At 37.4% G+C, this 20,021-nt stretch overlaps 1 protein-coding gene and 1 long non-coding RNA gene across 5 annotated transcripts in view; one reads left to right on the top strand and one right to left on the bottom strand.

Annotated features, from left to right (window-relative positions):
* LOC134520021 (uncharacterized) overlaps nt 1-14,698 on the bottom strand; it is a 54,690-nt gene extending 39,992 nt beyond the window's left edge. Inside the window, exon 1 of the long non-coding RNA XR_010072348.1 lies at nt 14,630-14,698. This is a non-coding gene — a long non-coding RNA (uncharacterized LOC134520021). The remainder of the gene's footprint in view (nt 1-14,629) is intronic.
* SHISA9 (shisa family member 9) overlaps nt 1-20,021 on the top strand; it is a 196,552-nt gene that overhangs the window by 21,688 nt on the left and 154,843 nt on the right. The gene's annotated exons all lie outside the window — the stretch shown is intronic.

The following is a 20,021-nucleotide window of genomic DNA, read 5'->3' as shown; positions in this document are numbered from 1 at the left end:
TTCCTCTTGCATTTCTTGATTTTTGTCTGGACAAAGAATAATATTCTCTGGCTTTTTCAGAATTATCCATTCTGGTATACATACACTGACTGATTAGCAAACAGAACAAACCAAGCAAACAACTACAGAGTTTGTACTGCAGCCTTTTCTGTCCATTCAGCCGTTTGTTTTCCTAACAGCTGTAGAAATCTCATCCTTGTGATCTCAATAAACCAGAAGGGGCAAATGAGTTAAAAGTTACTAGAGGGAGTAACAGATAGCTAGACAAAAAAAAATGACATTAGCCTTGTTCTCTTTTAAGAACAATAAATCTAGAGTTATTTACTGAGTGCAATAATATGCTACAGGTCATTGTGAGCACGAAATATGGATCCAAAATGAAATAAGTATCAAGAGTCTGTAATCAGCAAATAGGGAGATCTAGTCATCAAAGGCTGTGAATGCCAGGAAAAAAAGAAAAGAAAGCTAGAATAATCTATGGCACATCCCCTTCCCTGCGGATCAAAGAAGTTATCTATCAGGATGATGGCTGGTTTGTAGTGTCTAAATTAATTGTATAGGAAAGTTTGAAGGGAGTTGGGATATGTCGGAAGATCAGATGATAGAGGAAAATACAAGTTCAAAACTTGGCAGATGATTTATTAATAGCTAATTATTCCTATTTCAATTCTACATGATATTAAGTGTATGCTAGAAGCTTCCAAGTGGAAAATCCACCCAATAGTTAAGGCAGTTCAAAAGCAACATTAATCCTCCTTTATGACTTGCAACACTCTTTGGAAAGAAGATATTGCACAGGTTCAAGCATGCAAAGTCACTGGTGTTAAGCAATCTGAGGCTAACTAGCAGATTACAAAGGGAGAAGCCCTAAATGCTTATTTCCCTGTGTGAAATCTACGTATGTAGAAGTGGATTTGCTTTCCACATATACTTGTAGCCTATATAGAGCTTGAGATCAGTGCACCCTGGAAGTTGGTGATTTTAGGGTGAGCTAGTAACTTTAAGGATACTCTTCTCATATCGTTACTGACAAGTCTTTTCAGCTTTGAAGGAATTAACAGAAGAGGAATAATTTTATCTTAACTATCATCCCAGTAAATGAAAACTAAAACATATGCATGTCATAGTTCAACATCACAGGCATGACTGAATCCTGACAGTCAGTATGTCACGATCAATACTCAATCATCTGAAGAATCCTTTTGAAATATTCTCATAGTAACTTGCCACAGATTTCACTAGATTTGACCTGTATGAAATAATTGCAAGTGGTATGCAGTCTGCTTGCTCTGTCTTGCGAATTTGATATCCATGACAGCTCCTAACTCTGTCATTCTCACCAGCTTTTCTCTGATTAAGATTTTCTGTGATTAAGATGTGTACTTTTTTACATCGTACACAGGACTAAAACAGGCACATGCTTCCTCTTGCGTTGAAACAATTCCTGATACCCCCTCCATATGAAAAATGGTGAGGCCTTAGTCTGGAGCTATGTCTGTATAAAGCAAATCTGAGCTTCTTTTCAGTCTGACTGCATGCAAGCTGACTGCCTCTGAGCATCAGATTATCTTTGTGCTTCATATTGTGGAAAGGTGTTGCAAAAGCCAGTGCAGAGCTGGCTGTGGTCCAGCAATACAACATTATCATATTTATGGTTAGATACCTACAACTGGATAGTGTAGATTGCTGCTGCCACAGCTGTCTGAAGTTGTATCTACTGCTATCACTACCCGTCAGAGCAAACTAGGTTTGGCAAACTACAGTATACAGTATCAGCAAGACTGGCAGATCCAATTCACAAATGAGGATCAGCATAGCCTAACATAAAGAAATGCCAGATGAAAAGGTAACTTGCTCAGAGCGGATGTGTTGAACGTATGGGATGAGAGAAGCTGTCAAAGGGAGATGACAATGAAGAGCCTCACTTCACAAGGAAGATGTCAGAAAGCACACAGAGGGAGTGGGTTCGATTTAAAATGCTCCAGAGATTCTTTTTTCAAAAAGGATTCAAAATTTCAGAACTAGGTAGTATGTAACGCCTGGACCTGCCTACATAGCTCACTCAACTTTCAAAGCAGATTGCTGTGCCTGCAGAACAGTCATTACCCCCATGGGTAAATTTAGCTGGACTGACCATTTGGCACTGTATAAACTAAACTTGTTTCGTAGATGTTTGGATGTTAACCATATTATATTTTTCTTTTTAAGCCACAGATAAATAATATCAGAAAGAGTAAGCAAAAATGAGCCTGAAAACCAAAGTAATTTTCCAACAATAGTAATAATAACTTAATGATTTACCCAGCTGCAACTCAAAAGCAGGCCAGGCAAAGTCTCATTCTCCGCACCCCGAGGAGTATTTAGTGGATGATACCATTGTTTCAGCTCAGTCTCTCTCTCATTTGATCTCTTTCTCGCCCATCAAAGCCTTTTTTTGCCTTCATGTTTGTGATTCTACTTTTCTGTGCCTGACAGTTGTAATGAAGATATGCCACAGTTAGCGACAAGGCAAGTATTCTAGAAAAATACTGCCAGAAGAGATGAAATGAAATACCTGACATCTGTTTCTGGAAGTGATCACCAATGTGTAAATTTATGTCATGGTCTGTAACTTACAGAAAAAACTGTATGTGTTTAAAGGTCATCATTAATTTAAAAAAATCAATGAAAACACTTATAAATGCATGGAAGAAAATAACTCACTGTTAAAGTGTCATTGCAGCATAAGGATCCATAAAGGTGATATGGAAAAGACAGCATATGTTTGTCTTAGTTTCAACACCAATTCTAGCTGAAAAAGTCTTACGGATTTTTAAAAGCTTGAAGTTGTGCTACTTGGCTTAGAATAACAAATGTGGGGTTTTGTTAAACAAATAGTTGCATTTTCTTACGCACTTTAACATTATCACTTCAAGATACTGCAGCTCTCTCTATATGTTCTACGATGGAATATTACATTTCTCTTCTCTATCGAATTTCTGAATTTAGGCCACTTATGTACAAAGTATATGTGTAAGCTACCGCAGTATACATAGTAACATACATAAATACATATACCCTCACATATGCTATATAATATGCAGTATGTATAGCACATTATGTTCTCAGTGCACCATTGACATTGGATCAAAAGGGTGAGTGGAGAGTAACATAATGCTTTTTTTCCTCAGCTGTGTAAGCAATCCTCATTTTGCTATTGCCTCACCTCTTAAGTATTAGCAGGGGAAGAACCTGTTTGTTATTAATACACCTTTATAGGAATATATAAACAAAAAGCATGTTCTGAGAGATGTCTTTTCTAATATTATCTGTAGTTACTATTACAAGATTCGCTGAACTAACTCATTGCACATTCTGAAGCAAACAAATGTATTTTAGCAGCGGCAGCATGATCTTTTCACCCATTATTTACAATGCTTTATAATTATGGTAACGATTAAATCTACAGGCACAGAAAAGTCAAGAAATGTGTATCTTCATACCTTAGGAATTAGTGCAAAATAACGTGAAAGTTACAATAGCATACTGATCCTGATACAAAACCGAGGAAAGTCAGGTATTGTCTTTCATTGTCTTTGACAGTCTTTGAATTCCATTCACTATGTTTTAAATAAATACGCTTGAGATGCGACAATATAATTTGTATCAGCATGACACTATAATAATTTCAGAAATATAATACAATAAACACTATCCCTGTTTACATAATCAAGATATTCCCATCTCATAATCCAAGGATGCTTGTAACAATCTGTTGTATCACTTACATTAACATTATTACCTACCCTGGGTACACTGAGATGTAATTTAAAACAGAAAGAACAGAGTATTGGGGATAAGGAAATGCTGATCAAAACCTTAAGGATTTCTAGAGGTCACAAACATCCTGGCAGTCTGCCAGGATCACAGTTGCTGACTAGAGAACACTTTCCAGTTCCCCTGCAACTCCAGCTTAACGCATTTATTAAAATAAACACTTTGAAAAAATTAAGAATTGGTACTAATCAGAAGCTCATTTTGGGGGGAGAATGGGAGAACCCTAAGTTTTCTAGTATCTATAGTGCTTCAAATAAGAGTCTTAAAATATTAAAAAAATGTAAAATGACTACCCAGACTAATTTATTAATTTTTATGCAATTCACTAAAGAAATGAGCTTAGTTAGCAATGGTGGTTCAAAAATCGGACATAAAATCTGAGCATACATAAAAACTCTTTCTCGTGAAGTGGATGTAGGCATTGACTAAAACATACTGTCGTGAAAAGAAAAAAGCCTTAAGGGACTGGATGGTGATTAAATAGAACTTTTTTCACATCTAGATCCCTAGTTTAAATACAGCCACAGTGAGTGTAACGGTGGCCAGTTTGTTAGTTTGCATCCTAAACTATCTGTCACTAGATTTCTAATCCTTGAGCATTAAATATTCTGGAGACAAATGAGTTTGCCAGTTTCTTAATAGTGTCAGTAACCTGTTCTCTTAAGCAGACAGACTTGCTAAAAACAGAGGTGAGAGTGTTTATTAGCAAATGTTTAATTTATGAACACATTTGGTCTTACCAAAGAAAAATAAAGGTCTTTTAACAGAAGCATGTTAGCTTTATTGATTGACTGAATTTCGGGTGAAATCGTTACTTGGGGGAGCTAATTCTGTGACAGACTGACAGAGTAACTGGGCTATCTGGTAAGGTGGAGGGCCTCTGCCTTCCTTTTCTGTCACTGTTGTCGCAACACGCTTGGGGCTAAAACAATGTCAGTGGTATCTAAGTTCCCTCACTGTGGGAGGAAAACAGAAAAGCAAAAGCAAATGGGCAAAACTGTGACCCACGGGCACATGCTCACATTGGCCAGCCTCCATCTCTGACCAACTCTTAGCTGCACAGAGCTTTTAAAGAACAAATGAGTTCTATTAGGTCTATGATCTATACAGACACCCCTGTATGATACAAGTCCTATAATTTTACTCAGCAGCTCCTGTAACCAGTGTGTGGGCTGTGAAGCCAAACTGCTGCTATCCTTCTGTACTGAAGGTTGTATTTTAGTCACGATTTTTTTTTTACTGATAAATGCTTGTTTAATTTTTTTTCTTTATTTCCTTTGGTATCATATATTAATACAAACCAGAAGTGTAAAATATGCTTATAATCCTGAGAGCTCTGTTAAACCCTAACTGATAGTAGGAAAAAGGAGAAGAATACTAATGGAAACAGTGTATACTGAAGATTTTGCTTTCATGCGAATGCAATTAGAGCTTTTCCCTTAAGCTAACAGGATAAGTAACTATATGAGGAAATCCACAGATACTGGAAATGTGCAGGAGGGGAAGAGTAGCACTTGCTTGGTGTTCAATGGTCCATGTGTAATAAGCTGGCAGTTCCATCTAGTTCCTACTGGACAAATGTCTACATCAGAAATTCCTGTTTCTCCCCTCCCCCAGCTGCAGGTTTGGAAGTTTCAGCAGCAAAGCCAAAGGCTGAATTAAGAGAGACAGGGCTACATTTTCAAAGCTATTTTATTTTTCATTCTATAGATAAAGATACGCACACAAATAAATTCCTATCGCTTATATGGCACTAAGATTCAGGACATCAGTTAATTTCCTGAATATCTGTGCATGACTGATCAACTCTCATGCCTTTTGCCAAATTATGCTATGAGATCTATTCTGATATTCTTAAACTTTGATCTTCTAACAGCATTTGCCAACCTGATATAAACAGATTAATACTCTGTCTCTTGAGAATAAAATAATTTTTTAGAGTTTTCAGTAGTTACTCTGATTCCTGGAGGACAGACTTTTAATAAATGACGTAGGGGATGGATCGCAGCTCTAATTCATTTTTTAAAAGATGTTGAAATGATTCCTTAATAGTGGTAGTTGTTCTATAGAAAATGTAGCGTATACATAGTATAACACAAACAAGTAGTGAATACATGGTAGTTTGGTATGGCACGATTATTGTTGGCATTAATTTGGTGTGTCTTATTTTTGTTTTTTGTCTGCACAAATAATGCACTTCAAAACCCTTATCAACACAACCTCTGCAGCAAGCCACAGTTCCATGTGGCTCCCAGAGTTCTATATACAACCATCAGGAGACCATCAGTCTTACTCTGATCCATAATATTTAGCTTGATCTTGGCCAGGACGTGGACTGGTTTTTGTAATGTACCACATACAAACTATGGAAAAATTTGCCAGGCCCAATCCTGCCCAACTGCATGGCTTGGGGTAAGAAGGGCCAGGAACTTGGTGCTGTTGGCAAGAAGTTCCCTTAAATACCTAGAGCTGCACTATCCTTTTTAGGAACTGTAGCGAGCAACAGGGCATCGCTGAAGTTGCCCTTGTAACAGCAACCTCAGGTAGTGCTTTAACTCGCTAGGGACCAGGATGGCTGGCATAGCTTTGAGGCTGCTGTAAAGCACATCGTGACTGAAGAAAATACAGAATTAGGATGTAAATCATGGAAACACAACAGACTCTTTTCAGCTTTTCCTTTCGTTATGGACAGTTCTTCGTGACAATGAAGTCTAAATACTATATATACAGTGCTATGGATTTATGACTCAACAAAAGCTAGCAGCAATCTTTCTTTTAAATCTTAACATATTGGAAAACAACACAATTTTTTAAAAGAATTCTTAATGGAAAGGCTCTTTTCACATAAAAAGATTTCAAGCACTATATATGTTCTTCTTTCTCATGAGACAATGGCTGCTGACTCTCCAATGTGTTCTGCCACAGCTAAAAATTCACAATTCTCTATTGAGTCTGTAAATCTTTTCATGCCTGTTAGATTTTTATTGGTTTTTTGTCCTCCAATGTTCTTTCCAGTGCTTACATGTGATCCTTGTGTGCAGCTGATGTTACTGATCTAACCCAGAATTTATGCTTTTTGCCCTCAATACCTGCAGGTTTGAAACCATGTTTAGCATGGTTGGAATGGGGGACATTAGAATCATCCATCCTTTTATTGCTATAAATGGTCCCTACTGTATGAAATGTGTTTTAATTTGTGGGCAATATCTTGCTAACCTAACCGACTCCCACTTTCCTATATAATTTCATAAACCTTAACCTCACTCTGTGCAATCTCTGTAATTGTTTAGATTCATAGTGTCTTGTCATTTGCATCCCATGAAGCTTTTATAACAATAGCAACTTCAATTAAACTATGCCACTTGGCTTCATCATACTTCCCCCAAAATATCTTTGCCATCAACATTTCTCAGAGTGGCAATTCTCCTGAGCTTTCCAGAATTTATAGGTCACAGGTAAAACAGCACATTCCCTGCAAATGTTAATGAGTTTACAAACTGCTGAGTATTATAATGATAAATTTGATCATATTTCTCTACTGACTTTACACAGTCTTGGCACTGCAATATTTTTAGCTTATATCTGCTCTCAAAGGGCCCAATCCAAAGCTCATTGAAGTCAAGGAAAAGAGGTGTATTAAGATTAGCAGCTTTTGATCAAGCCTGAGACAGTCAGTGCTGTAAAAACATTATCTGTGCACATCCCTTACACACAACTGACATCTCCTTGCACCACTGCGAGTTACTGAATCTCATTTTCTTTAGAGCTTTCCACCTGATCAGGGAATCTATTAAAGTCCAAGCAGTCAAGGCAGCTGTCTTGAGTCAGATAATTTCCAGCTTCCTAAATAAAGGGAACTAATATAATATCTACTTTATGCTCACATCACTGTCATAACTCACATAGTATTGTGGAAGGTTTTCAGAGGGGAGGAGAGCAGAATGCAAGCAGCGGTGATTTCTAAAGGCCTGTCCCCGGCCAGTCGTCTTCCGCAATAGGCTCCCTCTCCTGCTCTTACAGATATTTTCACCAACCTTCCTGGGCACAGTTCACTTTACAAAGTAATTGCTGTAGCTCTTAAAGGTATCCTTTCATACCTACAGGGCTATAGTGCATACTGTGAACAGGGGAGAAGGCTGCTTTGCTGTTTAGTGTCTCTGTTGATACCGGTAGGAACAGAGAACTATAGTCTGGTATCTTTCCTGGGCATTTTAATATATTTACAGATAGAAAGGTGACCTTTGTTTAGAAAGTCTTTATTTCAGGGAGGTGCAGTTTTTTGTTATGGTAAATGATGGCATTAATATATAGCATTTGAAGTGTTAGTTACCAGACCTACTTTTAGAGAGAAACAAAACAGTTTACACCTGCTTTGTTGAACAATCTTCTACAACAGGTTCACTTAAAAGTACAGATGACCAAACTAACATTTTTCAGATGTGAATCTCCATGAAATACAGACCAAATACTGAAAATGCATAGTGGTAACATATCAACTATCCTTGTCACTGAAAAATGTGTCTTAAACACCAAAGCCCTTAGGTTAGTCTTCTATCAGAAGGTCAATCACAAAATCATTAAAGCCATAAAGGCAATTGTTCACTGTTGCTTGAAGCTATTAGTATACATGTGTGAAAAAATAATATTATTCAATAGTTCAGTCAGATACTCTCAATTATGTCAAACTTTAAAATCCACGTGACCTTTTTTGGTATAGGAAATGATTTACAATCTACCTTGCCTCTGACATTTAAATATGGGGTACTCTACCAGTCATTTATTTACGAAGATAAATAGAGATTAATGAAAGATGAACAAAGTAAAGTGGACTCTTACAGAAACAAATTAAATTTTTAGAAAGGAATGAATAAATAGGGCTGCTTCTGGTTTGGGTTGCTTCCCCCCCACCCCCCAAGTCATTAATTTTACTTTTACATAACTAGATAAAAGTTACTCTAAGCACCTGTCACCTCTGCCAAATAAACTATTGTTTATTAATGAAATAAAATTTTATAAGGCTTTTGGTATCACACTGCTGAGTGTCACTTGTGGAAAAGGTTATTATCTAACATGCCTAAATGTTACCGCGTATACTAAGTCTTATGCAAGCATTAGCAACTTCCCTTCACATTACCAATGAACAAGATTTTTGTTGTTTGGTTTAAGACACTTGGTGGACTGCTTTGGAGGTCCACTGAACATTTAAATAATAGATTTTATTTTTAAGTTGAAACTGGTTTTGAAGTACTTTATTTTGCGGGCCCTGGCATGGTCAGGTGTTTCTGAAATTCACCTATATGACTATTTTACAGTTTCCTAAGAGCCTGTTCTCATAGTAAGAAAAAGACATAGAAGATGAATGTTTCTATTTTCTGTTTTACATTTTTTGCTAATACCCTGGGAAAACGAGTAGCACAAGCAGTAGTCCTTTCTATGCAAAAATAATCAAAAAGCCTCCTCAAAGGACAATGTTAATACTTCCCTTTTCCATTCCAAACAGCTACAATGATGAGCTAAAATACAAAATCACTTGTCCTCAGTATTAGACAAAACTAAAAATACATTTTCTGATGTCAGACTTATGTATTTTTCTTTTCTCCAAAGCATAAAAACACTGTGTACACTCCAAGTACTTTTTAAGGATCCACTGAAATGGCTTTTTCTTTTGACTTTTTCAGGGCATAGGATGAATGTGCAGTGAATTCACAGAAAAAGCTGTATGTGGAATTTCTGAGATGATATTGACAGGTGTAATTTATTTTTTATTTACAATTTCTCTGGGCCTTATTTTTCTTTTCTTTCCTGCTGTCTGAATTCAATATCAAATAACTTTGCAATCCCACAATGCTGCTTCAAGCTTTTAAAAAATGGACTACAGCCAATGCCAATTTTGGGCAACTATCCAAAAATTACACACCAGCTACATAGTGCAAAGTAACTTTTATTACCTTGGTATCACGTAGCCACAACTACTTCTTCTCCCCATTCCCTTGAGGAATGACTTCCTTGTCTGGGTTGCTCCCATCTAGGAAATGTGCTAATTGTTATTACTTTGCTTCTTAACATGAAATATGTTTAATCCTATGCCTGTTAAGTACCTGAACAGTAGTTTTGTTGTACATCATATACTGTTCAGAAACGTAAACCATAAGCACTGTTCAAGGTAGCATATGGTACGTGATCCTTTTAGCTCTTTGTTTTGAAGGTGAACTTCCAGAAAACGGCATTCATTATCTTCTATTTCTTAATGTATTAGAAATTTCTGTCCTAGTTTTGGAGAGATACTAGAGCCTACTGGCCACAATTCTGACATCTTTAAACACAACTTCATTAGGGAACTAGACAAGCCAGCAACATACGCAGCAACAGCTATACTGGCTGTTTCAGACACAATTAGAAAGTATGTTTCAGGTCTCAAAATCTCAACATTCACAATATACCAATCCTGATTTTTGGAAACACAAATAAATACCACAAATAACCTATTTCTCTAACATATACTTAAAATATAATGTATTGTGTATCATGAATTGTTTGAGTTAAAATAAGTGAATAATTGCATTTCATGAATGATCAGTGGATTTAAAAATAGTTCCAAACCAGTAATTTTTTTATACTAACTTTATATAGCAAGATAATTACATAAATGAGAACATTTAAAAAAAGTTTAAGGTCATATACCACGTACTTCTGAACAAGTTTATGGCTATAGTTTACTACATCAGTGACATTACTGTCAATTAATTGTTTCTATTTACAGTGGCCATGGCAATGCTTTCAATATGAAACATCAGAAAAATTATAAAAATGAAGAGGTACAAATATTTCTCAAATGATTAAGAGGCTTTTCACAAAATCTATAACAAGTCCCTATCTACAACATCAACAGTCAAATAAACCTCAGACATACAAGTCTAAGATTAGCTAACAGATCCTCTGCTTCACAGTAACCGATACTTCACATCTTAAGGAAAAGAAAAAAAGCTTCATGGATTACTAACATTTCAGCAGAACACTGTTGTAAGTTAACTTTATGAGGCAATGTAACCAAAAATATTTCGGCATGTCTGATTCCATATTATATATGGCAACGGTGAACATAATCCATAAGCTGAATGTCTCCACCCAAAGCTCTTATATTTTTCTCCAGTCCTTTTCAGTAAATAAGCACTTAGTCTGGCCATAGGCCATTAGTTCATAGGGGAACTGCTGCTGGTTCACATGGGAGTATGTAGGTACCCCGGTCAGCAGATACCTGCGATGCCCATACCAAAAAGCTATTCAGTAGGTCGTATTACGAGAGAAGTTGAGCTGGAAGTAGAAAACAAGACTTATGGAGTAAAAAGCATATGTTTACGTTGAGTTTAAGAACACCATCCTGCTCACATTGTGAAACACTAGTGCTTCTCCTCCAGCTCCTCGTGCAAAGCTAAGCAGAACTTTGCTTTTTGTGTAGATTTTGTTGAGGACTATGAGGGGGTAGTATGCCTTCCATTTATAGTACACCCACAGGTTTTGTTATTGCTCTTTTATTAAAGGCATGATAGACAGAATCATTAGCTGTGCAAATTATTTTCTTACATAAGAAGAGAGTGTCATGTTGTGATGGTTCAGGGGTGACTAGCAGCCCTGGTACCACCTGCTGCTGTGTGGGTACTCCCTTCAGCTGCCATGCCCTGCTTCTGCTTCTGGGTCAGTCCATCTTTTCTCTGGATCACAAGACTTTGCAGTCACCCTGTTCCCATCATCTTACCATGAGAATGCAGTGAGTGGTGCCATGGGTCTCTGGGGAATCCCTCAAAACTGCCCTCTTGTGCATCCTGCAGTCCTATTGGTTTTTGGACAGGCAAATCTCCAAGTTTTCTGACCTAGGTCCAGCTGTCTCATGACTACCATATTTGCCATACACCATTGTCTCCTCTACAACCCTATGATTACAATAATCTACAGTAGCTCCTTTGAAACAACACACCATCCCTTAACACAAAAAAACCAGAGACACCTAGCAAAAATATTGAAGTTATGCATGGTTTGCGTGCCTGGCTCATTTTTCTTGATACCTCGGTGACCCACATGCCCCAGGTATAGCCCAGGAAGCCTGTGGTTCAGGCAAGTTATATCCTTCTGTTCTTTGTGGCTGTGATGCCACCAGACAACATTTTCAGCAATAACACGGCTCAGAGCGTGCTCATTTCAACCCCTAGCCATTTTCCTGCCTCTTTATTGAGGAGTATCACCCTCCTCCTTCCCACCAATTACAACAGCATCACTGCTTCATGGCTGTCTTCTCAGTCAGACTGAAGGGCTGCTACGACTTTAAAATAACTTAGCAAAAAACCCCCGTATATGTAGTTAAAGCTAGAATGGTTCCCTCACCTAGTCCTCAGCATGGCTTCACAAAATGGGGCTGGAAGTACACCAGGGCAGCCGGCTACAGCTTGGGCGTATGAACAAGCTCTTTTGTTGGCATCCCTCCACTTTCAGCTGCAGGCAGCTCATATTTCTTCTGTAGACACAAGGCTTCTTGTCAACAATTTAGTGTCCTTCTGAGTTTGAAATATGAGAGAAATAAGCCTGCTAATCAGATTTGAGCCAGGAAGTGGGCACCCCTAAATTAATGGCTATTTTCTTAAGGACTCTTAGTTCTTTTAAGGACATCTGATTTCCTTTTTTGCTGATTTCTCAATAGCTCAGAGTTAAACAAAGCAAATCCATTCACATATTTCAATATACAAATAGAAGTTGCATAGTGATAAAGTAGTTGTACATTAATCCCATGTTCTTCACGTATGTATACAGACATAATAGACTAAGCAAGTAATTCTTACTAGAAGAGCTAATCAAAGGTTTTAATTTAATCAGTTCATTTTATGTTTATTTTCTTGTTTTGTCAGCCTAATATATGTAATAAAAATTTAATCTCTTCATTGTTCTAGTAATGTGAACCACTATTTTACAAAGAGTACTTGACTGACAGTCATAGCCAAATGAAACAACATATTTGCTTGCCCTCACAGGGATTTTAAATAACCGTTTTAATTCTATGCCATGAATAAAATAGTTTCTTTCCTCAACAACAAACAAGAGAAATGTAAGGCTTCTGTTCATATTTTTTGCCCCCTCAATTTTCTGATATTGGCTTAGAAATCTTTCAATATAAATAATTCCCAATATATGCATAAATTGTCTACTATGCCGTGGTTTTACTGAGTCTCCTAGGAGCTCTGTGAGGCAGGTAGTGGGAAAGGTAGTGCTATAAAACCCCCAAATAATCCTGTTTCTCTAACTGAAAACCATTAGCAATCATTAAAATAGTGGTCAATAGAAATGAGGTTTCAATCCAAAAGCCATAAAAAAATGAATGGGAAACAAAGCGATTTTTCTTTCATGGCCAATGACCTTTCATTTATGGCCAACAGAGCACCACTAACGGTAACGCAAGCCTGAGAAACTACTGTAGGGCTGTACGCTCCAGCGCGACAATGCTTTGCCCATCAGAAGCTTTCACAGAACACACTGAAAATAAGTAAATGATCCCCTTGCTGTGGAGCCCATGGATGAAAAGAACTGTTTGCCTTGGTTCCTTTTATCTCGGAAGATGTAAACACGGTCTTTTTGATTATTTTTGTCTTTCCTTTCAGCCTATGCAGGCAATCAGGCAACCCTGGAAGGAACTCAGCATCTCAATGACTGCACTGTGGAAAGCGGATATTCAGCCTTTCCATGAAAATGGAAACAACGATGTTTTCTAAATAAAAACAATAGGTTCCTTTCTCCTTTTTTTTTTTTTTCCTTGTCAGACAAGCCTTTCTAATGGCATTTTGATCAGTGTTAGTAACTTTTGAACTTACATTTACACCATCTTTCATAGCATTACCATGGAACATACTGGTGAGAGAGAATCTTCTTTCCATAAGGCTTTTCTAATAGCATATTTCATAAAGATATTGATTTTAATTAATTGAGCAGATTAATAGCAGAACATTAAATGCAATCGACTGATGGATTAGATGAAGCCAAATAAGCCATTCATAACTTACGCCAGGATTCAGACTAATTCAAGACCTGGAGAGCTGAAAGCCTCCTTTGTTCTGCATATAGCCAGGCTACAAGATGCAGCCCCTTTACAAAAACAAAATTACAAACCTGCTGCATTTGCTGTCAGAAAAGCTGCCTGCAATTAAGATCTTTGGCTACCAACAGTGACAGTAAGAGTGGAAGTAGGAATACATTCCATGACCTTGAAATGTAGTCAGGTATCATTATCCCTCACATTTTATTTAGTGGTATGAAAGAATTAAGCCTGCTTGTCTCAAAAGAAAGAGTTCTTGAATATATATATGTAGTTACTTGATACTATTTGCATTAGCTGTATAAAATATATTAAATCACTAAGTATTGTACTACAATGATGTGTGCACACACACATACATATTTATATATACATTTATATAACAATAATCCTATTTAGACTTCAAAAGATGAACTTAGCTATATTTCAGAGAAGTTACCAATCCATAGTCAAATCATGCTACTTTATAAAAGATTTTTCAAACTGCAGAGTGAAGCAAGAGAAGGGCACTTTGAAACGACATACGTATTTAAAAATAAGACACTTCACTTCCTGCTGCTAATAGGCTCTCTGTTATCTTTTAGTGTTGCTATATAAAATTGTCTCCCACATTTTTCAACCCTGATTGTAAAAATGCTATTTTTTGCTTTGGCTGGCGCAAGATTCTTTTGCTCCAGCCTTTATAGATAGAACAAAAAGAACCAGTCTGACATAGAAAAGCTCTTAAAGACTCAGACTTACCCATAAGAAAACTGTCCCAGTGTAGGACTGCAGAAAGCATGCTTTGCAGAGTGTGCTGAGACAGCCGCCCCATGCTAAGTACTACAGACTGTGGAAGAAAAATGGGCATTGCAGCCAGCTAGGCACTGCCACTACACCTCTGCATTCCTTTTCTGACAAGCTGGAAGTCTTAACACAACATGCCTGTCCTGTGAATACAAGATCATCTTTTGCAGTGTTCCTAAGGTTCTTGTTACTAAACCAAATCCATTTTAAGACAGCTTTCCAACTCTCCCTTTTCCACAGACTCTCCTTGTTACAGAAAATGCCTATAATACCAGTAAAAATATGCAATCCAGGCACATTAGCTAGCTGAGCAGATTGAGACCACTGATTGTTATTTAACAACTTTGTACAGGTGCTACATAAAATAAGTAAATGATTTAATAGCTTGTAGGAAAAAAGTTAGAAGGCTTGACTTCAGTTCCTAAAGTCTTTATAACTGACTTTATGCTTTCTAGTAATGCTGAGCTTGTAATACCATTAGTCAGCTCCTTTTTTCACGGTACACTAATTTGAACACATTTATTATTTTTCCTGGAATATGTGTATTCTGCAGGCACAGTTTCAGGTCCTTTCCCATTGTTTTGTGTCGCTGTACTCCTGCGGCTGGAGATGGCATTTCTAAGAAAGCAGGTGTGTGGCCAGAACGTCCCCATGACTCAGTAATCTCTGGCTGCCAGAACTATCCCATAGGACTTTTGGCTGCCAGTTGTAATTAACTTTAAATCCATTATTCTTTTGTGAGTGGAAAAAAAACCCCAACCTTCCCAGGCTGGACTGAAGATACACCTATATAAACAGATCATGTTTATATATCATATGGAAGGGAAGAATGGTTGTATTAGAAAGGTTTCTCGGTATCAATTTAGAATATTCACAAGCGAGTTTTAAAAACCACTGCAAATAGGGATCTAATATTACCAGAGAGGAAAGAATAGTAGTAGAAATTTTTTACAGGTCACTTGTTTCAAGACTAGCTTTATTTCTGTATCGTGGTGCATAATAACACATGGAGGGTCTTAGTACCAACCCTTGCTATGAAGTCAGTTATTTCAGGATTTCATTACTTATTATTTTAAAGGAAGATATCTACATTGCTATAGCTCCTAGTCTTTAAGATGAGGAGCCCATTTTTAAGGGCTGTGGCTTCTAGAGCCTTTTCTCATACTTCTCATACAGTTAAGGTTATGCTGCCTTTTTATCTCCTAGAAGTTGCACAAACACACCAATCAGTATTTTAGTGAGAAATTAGAGAATATAAAATATGTTTGTGTCAATACCCTGGAGCTGAAGTCAATGAAATAGTCCTTTTTCAGAGTGGGAAGAGTTTTCTAATTCACAGAAAAAAAAAAAATTAAAAAAAAAAATCACATTGCAGTAGCCATCCTATAGATCTTCACATAATAATTACCTAAATTAGTACAAATTTTAAAAATACTGCATCCTTCAAAGTCTTCATACATACAAGGTGCACTAGACAATAAGCAACATATAGTCATAGAATCAAAATTTAGGGTGGAAGGGACCTTCAGGAGATACCTAGTTCAACTGCATGCTCAAAACAGGTCTAAATAGATGAGGTTGCTCAGGGCCATGTCTGGCTATGTCCAGCTGAGTCTTGAACACCCCAAAGGACAGATTCTGTAATCTTGCTGGGAAACCTGTTGCAATTCTTAACCACTTTTCTGCAGAGCGGCATCCTTGCAGCTTGCACTGTTGCATGAGATTGCAAGACCTCATTCTTTCTCTTGTTGAATTTCTTGAAGTTCTGCTCAACCCAATGCTCCAGCCTGTCCAGGTCCCTCTGAAAAGCAGCCCTGCCCTGCAGTGTATTCACTGCTCCCCCCAGTTCAGCGTCATGCATGGACATGCTGAGAGTGTACTTCGTCCCATTCTCTAGGTTATTATTGAAGATGTTAATAACATTGGTCCCACTGCTAATCCGCGAGGGACCCCACTAGTTACTGGCTGCCAGCTGGATTTAGCACCACTGGTTACAAACACTTTGATCCTAACACTCCAGCTAGTTTTCCACCCACCCTGACTATTTATCCCATCCATATCTCATTAATTTGGTGATAAGTAGACTATGGCAGACTGGGACAAAGGTCTTGCTGAAATTAAGGTATACCACATCCACTGTCCCCCCCTTCTCTACAGGGCTGGTAGCCTCATCTGGGAGAGCACAATAAGGTTCATCAGGCTTGATTTTTCCCTTTCTAAATCGCGACTGCCTGCTCTCAATCACCTTCTTGTCTTTAATGTGTTTAGAAATTGAGCTAATCCTGGTAAAAGCCATAACTTTACCAAGGACCAAGGTGAGGCTGATTATCAAATTTATTACAATAAATTGAGTGGTTACTGTTTCACTTGCATTCAGTGAAAAAAAAGAAATCTACCATAGAATAAATTACTTAGTAAGTTTTATGTACTTTAATACTACAAGTCAGTGGCTTCAAGTATGGGAAAAAGCTACAAATCTGTTTGTAGCAAGAAACATCTCACTGACTGAAGCGGGATGGAAGCAGCATATTACCAAATATATGAGATAACCGCGAGTCAGTTAATTTCACAGACTGCTATAATGGAGGTATTTTGCTACTACTGTGCAAAAGTTATTGAGGTACTTTATTAAAAGGCAAGTAAATAATATCCCATTTCTTCTCTGAGGATGTGTAAATAAGAAACAGTTAAAAAAACCCGACCTAAATTACTGTTAGTCTTTGGGACTCATCCTGTAAAGTGCTGAGCAAACACTGAATAAAATTCTAATTAGAGTAATTGAGCTTTGATAACGGCTATGTCATTAAACATAAATTGGCTTTAAACTAATTGTATTTGCATTGTATTATGATTTCTATTAATGATTGCATTAATGTTTATACTCTGGAAACTCTTTTGAAGTAAAATATTAAAGCCTATACCACTTAATCTGAAGGGAAATGCCCTTTGAATACAAACCTGGCATGGCACTGGTGGAAAAGGTTCTGTAAACGAATATGGTCCAGATCTTTGCTGTTTATGATTAAGAGAAGAGGAAAGGTGCCTGTCACCTTTTTGGGCTTCCTCCATTGTAGACAAGGGGAGCTGTGCATTGGTCTCTGCAGTGTAAATCAGGGTACAGTGTGGGGTTCCTCTAATTTGGGCCAGCTGCCACCAATCCTGCAGAGTCTATGGTGCAGCCTCACTAAACTGCTTGCTCTAACTATACTTATTCTGATAGTAAGGTGTGCAGAGGGACCCAATAGTTTTAGATATAGTGAAAGACAGAAAAATCATACAGCCATTTTCCACTTAAAAAGCAGAACCGCCCACCAACCACAAACTCAATCCAAAATAAGGAAGTAAGACATGTAAAGTAGTACTGAATATATCATCACTGAACTACAAAATGCATTTCTTTTTGTGGCATTGAGAATAAATACCATGAGGTCAGTGCTAACACAGACCTCTCCTGTTGGGCAAGTCAGGAAATCCCTATTCCTTAGCGATGCCAGGTCCCATTGCCAAGCCTTATCAGCCTTGTCTAGAGGCGAGGGGAAGGCAAACAAAAAAACAACACACCAAACCCTAAAACCAGCTTTATGCAGTTTTAACCTGAAGGGGAGCCTGAGGCTGTGCATAGTGGTGTGTTCGGAATGGCTACCAGTAACTAAGCATTTGCTCTGACAATTCAACTTAACACATAAAGCCTCCTTTTGTACAGTTGGGCTTGCCTCATTTAATTTCAGTTGCTATCACCAGACGATAGTCAACAAACATAAGAATTATTTGCCTAGTTGGACTCAGAAACATGAAGCCTGTGTTACTGTTCTTGTACCTGTGGCATATAGCTTGCCACTGCTCTTTGACCAAATTATTACAATTTCTGATGTAAATTTACAGTACAATACAAAATGGAAGAAAAAGCAATGATCCTCTAAAAAACAATTCTTTTTATCAACAGTCCTAATGTTGACCTTATTCACTGGAATATTTGCAGAAGGCAAGAACTGGGAGAAAAGAACATGGACACAATCTTGTTTAAATAATCACATGAATATTCATATGAACAGGTGTGCATTATTTTCTAGTTATTGCTTCCATGAGGAAAATGATGCGAGTCATGAAAGTTCAAAAGCACACAGTAATAAAAGTATTAGGGAAAAATTTGGAGTTTAAAATCTGCTGCTTTTCTATTAAAAATGATTGCCTGAGGCCTACTTTTCAGGAGTTTACATTTCCAAATTCAAGTAGACTAAAATAAAATAATTGATTAATTATATGACAGCTGACCATTAATTTTGTTTCATAAACGAAATCATCCAATTTTCTGATTCAAATACGTTGACTATTCAGTGGCATCCCATAATTCTGGAATGTAATGCAAGGATACAAAGATCGCTTTTTGTCTAAATAATTCTAAACAGCTGGATATCTGAAACTCCATTTGTTAAACACTCTAGCACATTTCTGAGAGTTTATAATACCTTACATGCTACAGGACAGATCTCGCTGTTTCTGTCCTGAACAATTGCTGGTGTTCAGTATTTCTGGTAAGCCTTTCAAGATAATCCTAGTTTAACTCACTAACTGGTACCACACTAGTGCTGATATTTGGACTTCCAGAAATTTGGAGCCTGTTATCTTTTTGCCTAGGCACCTACTGCAAATATTTTAAACAATGAGCGTAGTTGCTCTGTAAACTCAGACCAAAGATAATCCTCTACGGAGGTGAGTTTTATCTTCAGGGTTTGGCCCAAAGCCGAAGGTGAACTTCTCTGGAACTTAGGCCTTGCAGGGAGGTTTTGATTTATACTCAGCTGGTATTCTCAGCCACGTGAAATGAGATGAGGATGTTATTACTGTCACAAATGATAAAGCCAAAGGCAAACGAGGGAATTTTTTGACAAAGCGGTGCCTTACATTTTGAACTTTAAAATGGAAAAAAACCCAGACAATGGATGTCTTATTTATTTGCTACACATATTTTACTTGCATAGCTTGATTTGCTCTCTCAATATTTTTGACTTTTGAGTTTTTGACAGTTTTATAGTGAAGTCTAACTCATTCAAGCCACTGCATAAAGTGGTGTACAAATGAGGGGCACCTATACCCCTGCTTCTGTGTAATGAATGATGCATTGCACTTGAGGCATGCAGGCAGCAGCTCTTGGAAATCTCGGGAGAAAAGTAGAGGTGGACATACTACTTAGCTAGTCTGATGCCTTTAAGATATGCTGAAGTCACAGTGCAATTTACTGCTCTTGTGCATGCACCTGTATTTCTTTTAGCATGAGTTAGACTTACTGTAGACTTGACTTCCAGAGATCTGAAATTCTAGGATGATATGATAAATCAGTCTTTTTCTT

Source organism: Chroicocephalus ridibundus, chromosome 8, assembly GCF_963924245.1.
Source record: "Chroicocephalus ridibundus chromosome 8, bChrRid1.1, whole genome shotgun sequence".
Classification (NCBI taxonomy): domain Eukaryota; kingdom Metazoa; phylum Chordata; class Aves; order Charadriiformes; family Laridae; genus Chroicocephalus; species Chroicocephalus ridibundus.
This window is presented reverse-complemented; position numbering and strand designations above follow the sequence as displayed.